We start from the raw sequence: 14,137 nt of genomic DNA, 5'->3' as shown, positions 1-14,137 counted from the left end.
TATCCATAGGGGACCTGTGAAAAAAAACATACTCACCATCTCCTATGCGAGGTTCTGTCCTCTTCGTTCCAAAGTAGGCATCCCCGGACTTGGCAAAAAAAAAAAAACGAAAACGCGATCCACGAACTTAGTACCGTTCTATAGAACGGTACTTCCCGAATGAGAGCTTAGCGGCGGGGTATCACCATGGAAACCCCGCTGCTAAGCGTTCATTGGCTGAGAGAGGCCATCTCCCGTCTCTCTCAGCCAATGAACGGCTCCCTCCATTGTAGTCAATGCTGGGAGCCGCAAGGTTATTAAAGTTTACCCTGCGGTTCCCACCATTGACTACAATGGAGGGAGCCGTTCATTGGCTGAGAGACGGGAGATGACCTCTCTCAGCCAATGAACGCTTAGCAGCGGGGTTTCCATGGTGATACCCCGCCGCTAAGCTCTCATTCGGGAAGTACCGTTCTATAGAACGGTACTAAGTTCGTGGATCGCGTTTTCGTTTTTTTTTTTTGCCAAGTCCGGGGATGCCTACTTTGGAACGAAGAGGACAGAACCTCGCATAGGAGATGGTGAGTATGTTTTTTTTCACAGGTCCCCTAGGGATACTTTACCGGACAAGTGGACCGATGCTACAGGTTACATAGGTGAGTATGTGTACATGTGTGTGTGTGTATGTATGTTTAATAAACTTATACTGTCACGGTGTGTGTGTCCTGTGTTTTTTTAAAATTTTTTTTTACAGGTGAACTACAGGTACTAGTAGGCCCTTAATGCCCTGCATGCTGGTACTTGTGGTTCTCCAAGTACCAGCATGCGGGGCAGGCTAGCTGGGACTTGCAGTTCTACTTGTAAAGACAATGTTTGATATTCTTTATTTACACCACACCACACAATCAACCCGCCACCCACCGCCACCAGGGGTGGCGGGGATAGCCCCGGGCTATCAGCCTGGGCCTGGGGTGCCCTGGAGAGGGTGACCCCTTTATTGGGGGGGTCCCCAGCTCTCCAGGGATCCCCGGCCTGGGCTGACTAGCGGTCAGGGTTGATGCTGTGGCTGGGGGGCCCGGTGAAAGGGCTCCCCTGGCTGTGGCATCAGCCCCCCGCTAGAAAAAGTCCAGTGCTGGTTCTGGAACATACAGGGGAACCCTACTCATTTTTTGTCCCCTATATTTCCAGAACCAGGACCGGATCAGAGCCCAGAGCTGGTTGCGCAGAATACAGGGGACCCCTACGTCGTTTGTCCCCCGTATTTTGGCAACCAGCGCTGGTTCTGACTAGCCCGGTGCTGGTTGTGCTTAAGTACAGGGGACCCCTACGTCGTTTGTCCCCTGTATTTAAGCACACCCAGCACTGGGTTACTAATGCCCGGGGCTGGTTGCTCTTTTTTGGGGGGGTGCACGCCATTTTTTTCTTTTTTTACACAGGTTTTTTTTTTTTTTTTTTACCACAGCAGCACAGACGGGTCTCACGGACCTGTCATTGCTCTGTGCCAATCACACAGATGCATGTAGCACGGATCTCCCGGGTTCGTGCTACATGCAAATGGGCACCATAACGCTGATTGGCTTCCTGTCTGCCACTGCAGTGCCACTCCTAGATGGGCCACGTGTTTGTGCCGCCCCCTTGTGTCGCTTAGCATAGTCATCCAGCTTCCTCGGTACAACCTTTTGGCCTAAAAACAATATTGTGAGGTGTGAGGTGTTCAGAATAGAGTGGAAATGAGTGGAAATTAATGTTATTGGGGTTATTAATAGCGTAGGAACAAAAAAAGGCCCATTTATGTGATTTTAGCGGGTTTTTTTTATTTTTTAAGAAAAAATCCAGATCCAAAACACAAAACCCAGAACCCAAAACACGGAAGGGTGGTTTTGGCAAAACCAATCCAGATCCAAAACACGAAGAAAGATCCAGATCCAAAACCAAAACACAAAACACGAAAAGTGTCCGGTGCACACCCCTAGTTGTTGGCCACCGAAAAATGCATGATATGAACGATAACGATATGATCGATATCGTTGTCGCTCATATCATCCATTTTGATCATACCGTGTGTACGCAGCATAACCCTCTTCCACTGATTAGTATGGTTTATCTCCTTGTCTTCTTAGGAAGGGATACTAAATCCGCTGCTAGTAACTTTTATTATTGCTCAATGAAAAACTGATTTTTATTTCTAACACATTGCATATCTTTGACCAATTGCAGAGTTTTTTTAGACTCTGTAGAGAAACTAATCCAAATGTGAAGTCACTTTGGTGGTTATGATTTTATTATTCTATTATTTAGGAATCACCATTTGTATTCTGTGCTTTTTATAAATAATTTTTATGTGTATTTTATGAGTGTTTTATAAATCTGCATGGCAGTTTGATAAGCGCTCCATTATTCCAGTTACTTAGTAGTGAAGCCTCCTTCCACCGTTTCTGCAAGCGGAACTTGGCAAACTAAAGAATACAGGACTGTGACAGCCCACTGGGTGGGTGTTTTGCCTTCAGCAGCATGAACAGCAGCAGCATCTAACAAACGCCAGCTAATTCAGACACAGGCTTCCCTCTATATCAGCGGCTTCACTAAGAGGCAACCCGGTGTCAACCTCTTAGGGATGTCATAGCAAAATGGCTTACCCCGATTGGGATTTGTGATTTCTGACAATGCCACAAATATTAGGAGAACATTACAGCTGGGTAATTTCGAACACATCCCATGTTTTGCTCACACAATGAATTTGGTGGTGCAGATTTTTATTAAAAATGACAGGTGCATGCAGGAGATGCTGTCTGTGGTCCAAAAAAATTTAGGACATTTTCGGCATTGAGCAGCTTCATGTACAAGATTGCAGCACCTGCAAGAACAGTTAATTTTGCCCTGCCACCAGCTAAAGCAAGAGTTAGTAACAAGGTGGAATTCCATCCTTTATATGGCTGATGAAGGAACAACAAAAAGCCATCCAAAGCAACACTATGAGCCATAACATTGGGAGAGGAGGGGGAATGTACCTCAGTCCAGTGCAGTGGGGAATACTTTCTGTGTTGTGCAAGGTGCTGAAACCCTTTGAACTAGTCACCTGTGAAGTGAGTTCAGACACTGCCAGCTTGAGTCATGAGTTTTCCCTAATTAGGCTTTTGCAAATGCAGCTCAAGAAACTGAAGGAAGAGATGAATCAAAGTGATTCTGCTAAGTATGTCGGACTTGTAGAACAAGTTCTTTATTCGCTTTTCCATGATTCAAGGGTTGTCAGTATCTTGAAATTGGATCACTACATTTTGTCATCTGTGCTTGATCCTAGGTTTAAGTCATACATTGTGTCTTTCTTTCCAACTGACACAGATCTTAAGAGATGTAAAAAAGATGTTGGCAAGCAAGTTGTCAGCTCAAGTGGCACGTGACATGGCGACGTCTCCTCCTTCAATTTCTCTGGCAACTGTTGCTGCCTGAGCTTTACTAGTGATACAGATGAGTCAACACAAGATTTTGACTTCTGGTCAGGTCTAAAAGAATTGCCCAAAATTAGTGACCCCTCTTCCGTGACTCCATCTGATACAGTTACCATACATAGAATGGTGAAGGATTGTTTTAATGACAGCATCAGTTATAAGCATGTCAAAAGTCCCAATGACTACTGGGAGGAAAAAATGGCAATTTGGGGGCCCTTGTAAAAACTGGCTTGCTTTACTTAAGCTGCCCTCCCTCCAGTGTGTACTCAGAAAGAGTTTTCAGCACAGCTGGGAACCTTATCAGCGATCAACACAGGAGGCCTCCTACTTCTTGAAAATGTGGAAAAGATGATGTTCATCAAAATGAACTACAAATTTCACGAGACAGACATTTACTGGCAATTACCTGTAATAGTGGATTCCAGCGGGCACAAATTATTATTGTGCCAAGATTATGTACACACTGATAAGGGTGAGGATGATAATGGTGACGACATCTTGCCCCTGTAATGTCAGCTGTCCATTGGTAGCTTGTTTTGTGGGGGCCCAAACATCCCAATCACTTCAGCCATAAAAGAGGCAGTCCCTGACACTGTAGTGTATGGTTTGTTAGACTGCGCATGTCATTTTTATTTTGCAACATAAGGGTGGATGGGAGGGCCCAAAAACATTTCCATCTTGCACCACTTTTCATTATGGGCTTTGCCAAGATTAATTTACAAACGAATCCATCCTTCTTTCCTTTACCTGCAGGCAGTTTAGTGTATATTACTGTACTTTACTGAGGTGTTCATGTTCTTTTGTATCTTGCAATGCCATCCGTCACCAGCTTCATATCTAGGCATATATGCCCCATTTCCTGCAGCTACTCAGCAGATGCAGACTAGAAGGTTTATATTTACTAAAGTGAAAGATTTTAGAAGTGGAGATGTTGCCCATAGCAACCAACCAGATTCTACTTAACATTTAACTAGCACATTCTAGAAGATAATAGCTAGAATCTGATTGATTGCTATGGGTAACATCTCCACTTCTAAATACTCTCACTTTAGGAAATATACTCTGTATAATCAAATGATATAATGAATTACTCAAATTGACTAGGCTTTAAATACCTTAATTTGGATTTTGAAAGCTTATTTTTAACAATGGTTTCCACTACTCTGATTTGCTTTTTTGTGGTTAAATTATCAACACTAATCATGTGTGGAGTTTGTATATTCTCCATGTGCTTGCATGGGTTTCCTACGTATACTTGGTTTTCCTCCCACAGTCCAGGTTAGGATAATAATTGGCTCCCAACAAAAACTAGCCATAGTGTATATGTGTGTGTGCTTGATAGGGCAAATAGATTGTTGTAAGCACCTCTGGGACGGGGACTGATGTGAATGTCCAAATTTTCACTGTAAAGCGCTCCCCTCATCTCTCATAAATTTGCTCCGGAATAAAAAAAATTAATTTACAAACTAATCCATCCTTCTTTCCTTTACCTGCCTTCAATGACATACATACTCCACCTCCATCGGGCCTTTGATCAAGTTCTTGCTTAGTTGAAACATGCTTGATTTCTTTCTATGGGGTAGAATAGTTCAGTAAACTGCCATCTGGTCGGCCACTGCAGTGTCACATCACTCTGTTTCCTAGATGTGCCATGTCAGAAGTTGAACTACCATGTGTTTGTGCCACCCACTGCTGTCCCTTAGCTTTGTCAGCCAGCTAGCTTGGTGCAACTTTGTGGCCTAAACTGGTTGAAAACAATATTGTGAGTTGTGAGGTAATCAAAATTGACTGGAAATGACTGGAAATTAATGTTTGTTGAGGTTAATAATACAAACTGGCCCAAATTATGTGATTTTTAGCTATTTTTATAAATTTTTGAAAATAATACAGATCCAAAACTAACACCAAAACACATAAGCAGTTTTGGTAAAACCAAAACCCGACGATGAATTAAAACCAAAAGCAAAACACTAGGGTCGGTGCACATCTCTAATTTAGAGAGATGTTTACATTCATAAACTCATACCTTCTGCAAAATGGTATTTGACCTAATCACAAAGTGTTTATTTAGTACTTGCCATTTTTATGGTTGAGAATTGGAAGGTCACCTGAGACTAGTCAGCAATTTTCTAACTGTAACAGAAATCTAAGCATAGTGTACACCAGTGTTTTTCAACCACTGTGCCGCGGCACACTAGTGTGCCGCCAAAGAAGCAGAACCATGCCCGCCAACGCTGGGTGCTGACAACAGAAGCTGATGGAGGAACAAGAGCGGCAAGTGAAGGGAATCCTACCTCACTGCTGGATACGTTCGTGGTGTACAAGCAGAGTCTGCAGTGTGCCAGGAGTCTAAGCCAAAGCTGCTTCCCTGTCTGCACTCCTGCCACTACTGTCTTCCAGAGCCTGATTGGCAGCTCAGCTTCCTGCTACCCGGCAGCAGCAATGGGGACATCTAGCAAGGTGAGAGGCTGCATGTGAAGGGCCCAGGGAGTAGTCTCTGTGTACTCTTGCTGACTGTGTGGAGCACATCTGGCTATAAAGTAGTCTGGCACTATCTATAATATCATTGATGGTTACTAGTCTACTTTAGGATTTCCCTCAGGTGTCAGGACATTGTTTCTCTCTGTGTTTCTCCGCACAGGCCGTGCGTTGTGTGACATAATAGTGTGTAATGGGTATACATAGTAAGAATGATGTTGTAGCTTCTTTGGTGAGTATGAAACAGTCTGCATCTCTCATGTATTTGTGTTGATAATGTATTTGTGTCGATAATCACAAGTGTTAATGTCTAAATGTGCCAATGGGCTGTATTATCTCATGGTTGCCGACATTCTGGCTGCCCCTTTCGGGAGGGAGCAGCCAGATCGGCATGTCAGGGGGCGTGGCCGACGCAAAGGGGCAGGGACAGACAGCTTACTGTCATTTGTGGGCAGAGCAACTCATTTTGGCTCCACCCCCACTACACAACGCCGATATTACAGGCATTCTGAAGCAGGAAACGGGGCCAAAATTACCCCCCCCCCATTGCTGCAGGGGTTTCTCAGGTTATCGCGGGGGAAGGGGGGGTAGGAGGTGACGGCGGCCGGAAGGGGGCTTGCCTGCCTTTCCGGGGGGGGCGGGAGGGTAGGCGAGTATGTATTATCTGCCTTACAGTTCTTCTATAGAATAAGGTGGCAGCTGTACTATATGATCCTGGATGATTTTATCTGAAAGCTAGTTCTTAAAAGGATCATATTTTGGTTGTTGGATTGCTTGTCAGAAAAGTGGTGAAAACTGCATCTCTGTGCGGTCCCATGTTCTACTGTATGTCATTACCACATGCTGTGTGATATTCTGAGTAACACTTTCATGTATATAGCAGAAAAACCTGGACATATATACCTATATTAAATATATGTTGATATTTGATATTATATATTATATTTGATTCAAAAAACTGATGGTGTGCCATGGCAATGTTTAAATCTTGTTCAGTGTGCTGCAGGTTGAAAAAGGTTGAAAATCATTGTTGTACACTATTGGTAATGCTAAGATATGTAAATTTATAACAGATGGAAACCACAGGTTGTCTACATCTGTGTATAGTGTACTAGAAATCAGAGTGGAAACTATAAAACAGTCTTTGCAAGCTTTTATTATATATTATCCCAGGGGTAGGCAACCTGTGGCACTCCAGCTGCTGTGGAACTACACCTCCCTGCATGCCCTGCCACAGTTTTAGCATGCCTTATCAGCAAAACTGTGGCAGGGTATGCTGGGATGTGTAGTTCCACAGCAGCTGTAGAGCCTCAGGTTGCCGATACCTGTACTAGCAGTTACAATTGTAGTCTTTATTGGTGTCTTCGTTTCATACTATCCATCCATATGGCATTCAAGATTGTATATAAGCCAACAGGATGGGGGTCCGCATTGCAAGCTATCCATGAGAATTGGTTTATAGTTCAATTATATATAATTTCTCCAACATACATCTATACATATATTTTTCCTATGTAGTATAAATATTTTTATAAGACCTTGCATTGTAATTGAGGTTGTGTCTGCTTTTTGACATATATTTTAGCAGTTGGTATCAATGTTAACCAGTAGAGTGCACCACTGGCTTAACTTTGGAAGACAGTGTTTGCTTCACTTTCTGTGTCTAGTTATTTTAAATTGCTATTGCTGAACAGGATAGTGTGTTGATATCATGCATGTATAAATAAGTCATGAAACACCTTATTCCTATGGCTACTCTGGGCCTGATTCAGAACCGCTCATAAGCGGCCGCTCGTTCGCTATAAGCGATGTTTGCACAACTGCGCATGCATATGGGTCGTAATGCGCATGCGCAAACCAGTCATTGCGGTTGGAAATCGTGTGCTCGCAAAACAGCGAGGGGCTGCTAATTTGATTGACAGAATGTACCGTTTGTGGGTGGTAACAGGGGAAGGTGCTTGAAAACGGGGGAGTGGAGATCCGAACGCAGGCGTGCCTAACGGTAAAAGGGGCGTTTAATGGGAGTGCATAATTAGTAAAGGAGCGTCATCGACCACGTCACTTGGTTGTCTTTTAGCCTGAACTGCTCACAGTGATAGCGGTAAGAAAAACCTACCACAACCACTGCGAGCAGTTCAGATGCCTTTCGATGTACCCGATTAATCTAATAAATACCGGAGATGACGTGTGATGCGAACAGCAAAGGGGCGTCTTTACAAAATAGCGAGCACATTTTTTGTTCGCTCGCTCAGACATAGAGGCGTCAACAAACCGCAATGAGCGAGCGCTCAACTTAAATAGCCGGCCCCTTTTTTGGAACAACCGTCCGCAAATAGCATCCGGCTCTGAACCCTCTGGGCCTGATTCAGACCCGCTCGCGAGCGCTGAGCGCTCGCAAGCGGGTCGATGGTGCCCTAGTGCTCATGCGCACAACGGAGGGAGCTCCGTCGTGCGCATGCACGAGACCCGCATAGCGACAGCCAAGCTGTCGCTATGGGTCTCGCACCAAAGGGTCACTCACCATCGACAGCACGCCCCCTTTGGTAGGCGTGCCGGGGGCGTTGCTGCCCAGACGGAGGCGTTCCCATGGGAACATTACCGTCTGGGGCTGGCCCCACTGACATCACTAGTGATGTCAGTGGGAGTGCTTTTGGCTCTGACAGAGCCAAAAGCACTCCAGGGCTTGCGGCAGCGAGACCCTACTGCAGGGTCTCGCCGCAAGCCCGATGGTCGCGATGGTCTTGACCATCGCGACCATCTTTTTGGCCGCTCGCATAAGCTGTGGGTGGTCACCCACAGCTAAGCGAGCGGCCAGGAGGCCGCTCCATTTTTAGGTAGGAGGGCCCTGATTCAGAGCGAGTGCTCTGGTCAGAGCGTCCGGCTCTGAATCAGGCCCTCTATTCCTACACCTTCTATTTTTCAGCTCCTTAGATCACTCTCTTACATTGAACAAAGGTTCTGAATTATAGTGTCTTTATTTAGTTTATGTGTCCACTTCCAATACTCACTTTCCCCTCTATTTTTTCCTTGTATATTATTTTATAAAGGAAGGTGGAAAGAAGGGCTGCAGCAAGGAACAAAGGGCCTGATTCAGCAAGGATCGCACCTGCTAATACGCATGGAATCAGCTGATTGTTGCGTACTGCGCATACGTATGCATTGCAGTGTGTGTGCGTGAACCAGCTACGCAGGCCTATCGCAGAGTTATTGACAGGAAGTACAGTTTTGGAGTGGTGATGGGGGGTGGTCGGCGAAATACAGGCGTCAGTGCATTTGAACGCCGTTGCAGGGGCGTCCATAAATTATCCGTTGCAATGCCATACACAGCCTGAGCTTTCACTGCATACCGGAATGTTAGCAATTTCTGAGTAAGATCTGACTTTGTGCAAGTGTGCATGAGGCTGCCATGGTACTCGATGTTACTGATGGTTTTGCAGTCTTGCTAAGGATTACGGATGTATGTAAGGTAAAGTGGGCGTCCTTATGTTGTGCTGCGACAGCATAGCGATCACAGTAGATTAGCATACTATCGCAGTGAGGCTGCGTACGTAATCGCTATTGCAATCACCTTTGCGATTCGTATTGAATCAGGCCCAATGATGTTTGGGTTGGGTGTGTGTAGGAGTATTTAACAAAACACATGATTTTTTTGTTGAGTGGGTAACAAAGACATTGAAATATCCATTACATGGATTATTTCCATAGTGTGAAATAAATATAAAATAAGCGCTACATATTATTTCTTAAACTTAAAAAAGAAAAAGAAAAAATAGCAGTGGTCAGGGCCGAGGCTGAGATCAGGGCAGGTGTCTAACAACAGACGTCATGGTCCAAGCAGAGGTGAAGACAGCCAGAGAACAAGGGAAATCCAAAATAAAGCAGTTGCAGGAACACAGTTTAGTAACACAGGACTTGCACCTATAGGGCCTGATTCAGAGGTGCACACTAACTGCACACAATGCCTATATGCACAAAGGGCCTGATTCAGAGCCGGACGCTATTTGCACTCGCTCGTCCAGAAAATAGGGTTGGCTATTCAAATGAACCGTTCGCTGTTTGCGGTCTGTTCACGCCTCTAGGTCTGAACGAGCGAACAAAACTTGCGGTCGTTTTTTGGGAAACTACGCCCCCTGGCCGCTCGCATCCTACGTCATGTCCGCTATTTATTAGATTAATCGAGTACATCGAACAGGGTATGAACTGCTCGCTATTCTTGTGGTTGGTTTTTGCTACCACAATTTTGCGAGCAGTTCTGGCTTAAAAAAAACCCAGTGACGTGGTCGATGACGCTCCTTTACTAATTATGCACTCCCATTAAACGCCCCTTTTACCGTTAGGCACGCCTGCGATCGGATCTCCACTCCCCGTTTTCAAGCACCTTCCCCTGTTACCACCCACATACGCCTCATTCTGTCACTCAAATTAGCAGGCATTCGCTATTTTGCGAGCACATGAATTTCGGCCGCACTGACTGGTTCGTCGCATGCGTATAACGATCCGTATGCATGCGCAGTTGGGCAAACATCGCTAGGAGCGAACGAGCTGCAGCTCTGAATCAGGCCCATAGTTGGCTGATGTTGGAAGTACCACTGCACATGCATTCAGATAGTTACCGCCAGGAGACACAGAATCATTGCCCATAATGTTCAATGAGTGAAAGGACTGACTTACGATCAAAGCATCCCAGGTGATCACAGGGCAGGTGCAAGGTCTCTGGGCACCCTAGGCAACATTTTACATCCTGTCCCTGCTCCCTCCAATTCATAATGTGCCATGCATTAGTGAACCAATTTATATGTCACACAGCATTGTCCCAATTGAGTAATATACTATATAGAAATGCCCATGCAGCAGAGATCCAAAATCATAATATACTTAATAACACTGCCCCAAATTCATTATATGCCACACAACTTTATGCTCAATTCATAATTATGCTACAATGCATAAAATATGCCACACATTTTTGCCCCAATACATAATATGCCACACATTTGTGCCCCAATACATAATATTCCACACATTTGTGCCCCCAATAAATTATATGCCACACATTTGTGCGCCAATACATAATATTCCACATATTTGTGTCCCCAATACATGATATGCCACACATTTTTACCCCAATACATAATATTCCAAGCATTTGTGCCCTCAATACATGATATGCCACACATTTGTGCCCCCAATACATAAGCCATACAGCTGTGTCCCAAATTTATTGTATGCCACATAGTTGTGAATTAGGCCACACAATACCCCAATACATAAGCAACACATGTTCTACAAATTCTTTATATGCCATAGAGCTGAGCTCCAAAACATTATGCCACACAACCATGCCCCAATATTTGTGCCACACATCTGTGCTCCAATATGTCAGTACCCATTAACTTCCCCCCACACACACTCACTGTGCCAGCACTCATTAACCCCCCACACACTAACCCTTTCAGCACTCATTAATAGATACACAAACACCCTGCCAGGACTCATTAACCCATACATAAAGTCACCCTGCCAGTTCTCATTAACACACACACACACACATTTCCAGTACTCATTAACTCACACACACCCTCACCTTGCCAGCACTCATTAACCACCACATACACACAATCACCAGGCCAGCCTTCATTAATCACACACACAAACACAAACCCTTTCACTGGCTCTGGGTGATCATATGTTCACCAAGAGACAGAGGCAGATTAACACTAGAGTGGGTGGATCTGCAGCTCCAGACTCCCCCATGAAAATCGGCCTACAGGAAACTAACAGAGTTGACAGGAAAAACATTTTTTTTTCTGTCATGGCTGCCAGCGGCCATCCTGCCATACAAACCCTACCACAAGACCACACCTGTCCGCCTAGGAAAACGTCTTCATTCTCTCTGAGTCTGGTCATGACTGGGCATTGCGAATGGCAACACAGTGAGAGTGAAGGGCTTCAAAAGCCCTTCCTTCCTACACCACAACATCACATTCTGTAAGTACCGTCTAGTGGTGGTACCTATGTGCAACAATTTTTCTTTTACTGTCAGGGCCATGCAGGGGGACGCTAAAATAAAAATGATCAGTGCTAGACTGGGCAGCCGGGCAGACTCTGGCAATTACTGACTGCCCAAAATTGACAACCCCTCCACTTTCTGCACCACTTCACTTCCACCTGCCCCGGGCTCTTGATGTGCAGTGTGCACAGCAGCAGCGGCCAGCCTACAAATTGAGCTCTCCTCCCCCACTGTGATGTAAAATGGTCATCGCAGGACCTTTCAACTCCCCCAAACCACTGTTAGCTGCGCCAGTCCCCCACCCCAAGTGAGCTCCATGGGGTGATTACCTACACTCCAGTGAAACATAAGTTACTGGAAGAACAATTTCTTATATATATTTGTAACATTCCAAAAGTTGTTTAAAGGCTTTTCCAGGTTGATGCTTTGCGTATGGTCATGGGATGTTCATAGATGTCTTTCACTTTGTGGCAGAGAGGCAAGTACCCCAATTCTCCAGCTCAGTAACTGACAACTTTCTCGTACAATACCAGGTTTTATTAAACTCCAATTGTTCCGGTGAGATCGTCTTCTCTGTTATACTAATAACAATGTAATTATATACACAGTCCAATACCAATAAACTCATTAAATCCAAAACATTATAATTGACATCTATTACACTAGAGTATAAGCATTGCATTTTACATAGCTAGATTGTTTTCTATTTTTCGATTATTTTATTATTATAAATACCTCCCAAACAAGTACATTAACCTTTAACTCCTTAGCAAAGACTTTTACATACAAATTAGATCCAACTTATCTATATTATTTCTTCAAATTCAGATCACCATTTCTATACCTTATATAAATGGGTTCACAAAATGACTAGAACATTCACCAGACACTTTTCGATATATGGTCCATATATCTAAGTAGTTCAGATTATTAGGAAAGTCTGACCCGGGTCATAAATATGGGGGAAAGTTCTGGACTGAAGAGTTTTCTCCTGATAAATGTGTGAATCCAGGTGTCAGAGTCCTGAGGACAGAGGGCCTAATTCAGACCCGGACGCTATTTGCGGACGGTCGTTGCAAAAAAGGGGCCGGCTATTTAAATTGAGCGCTCGCTCTTTGCGGTTTGTTGACGTCTCTATGTCTGAGCGAGCGAACGAAAAATGCGCTCACTGTTTTGTAAAGACGTCCCTTGCCGTTCGCAACACACGTCATCTCCGGTATTTATTAGATTAATCGGGTACATTGAAAGGCATCTGAACTGCTCGCAGTGCTTGTGGTAGGTTTTCTTACCGCTATCACTGCGAGCAGTTCAGACTAAAAGACAACCAAATGACGTGGTCGATGACGCTCCTTTACTAATTATGCACTCCCATTAAACGCCCTTTTGACCGTTTGGCACGCCTGCGTTCGGATCTCCACTCCCCCGTTTTCAAGCACCTTCTCCTGTTACCACCCACAAACAGTACATTCTGTCAATCAAATTAGTAGCCCCTCGCTGTTTTGCGAGCGCACGATTTCCGACCGCAATGACTGGTTTGCGCATGCGCATTACGACCCATATGCATGCGCAGTTGTGCGAACATCGCTCAGAGCGAACGAGCGGCCGCTTACGAGCGGCTCTGAATCAGGCCCACAGTGTGCTAAATAGCGGATTCCAGCATCTACATACTGTAGAACTAGAGCTATATTACTAGCTTCCCAGGCTCAGGCTTTGCTATTTCTGATGTTAGGGCATGAGGCTGATCCTCCGGTTCCCTATCAGAGAAGCTGCTGTCACAATCTGCAGGGGATGGGCTTCCAAATATACTTAAAATAGAGGATTTGTAGTTTTAGTGTATAGTCCCTCTGGAGAATGATATACAATTCACTTCCTTACACTGTGCCATGCTTGCGCACTTTTGAAAAAGCTTTTCAGGGAGATTGTGAAAGCAGCGGAGATGTCAGCATCTTTCTTGAGGACAGGCAGAGAGAAGCTGCTCACTGCAGTCTGTCAATCACTTGAGGGGAGGAGGAGTTACCAGGGCAAGGGCTGCATCACCAACAAGAAGGGGTAATGTGGTAATAAATGAAGCTTCCATTGCTACTGTACATTCTCCTCCTCTCAGTGATGTCTCCTCCTTTCAGGCTTTCAACCGACTTTGATAGGTACAGAGCACTCATTTTTTGAGGCACCTCACTCTCTTGCCGGGACCACACTACCGGCCGTCTCTCCAACTGCCCCCTCA

This window comes from Taudactylus pleione, unplaced genomic scaffold (assembly GCF_031769625.1).
Source record: "Taudactylus pleione unplaced genomic scaffold, aTauple2 ptg000116l, whole genome shotgun sequence".
Lineage (NCBI taxonomy): Eukaryota > Metazoa > Chordata > Amphibia > Anura > Myobatrachidae > Taudactylus > Taudactylus pleione.
The sequence above is the reverse complement of the archived record's forward strand: the minus strand, read 5'-3'. Positions refer to the sequence as shown.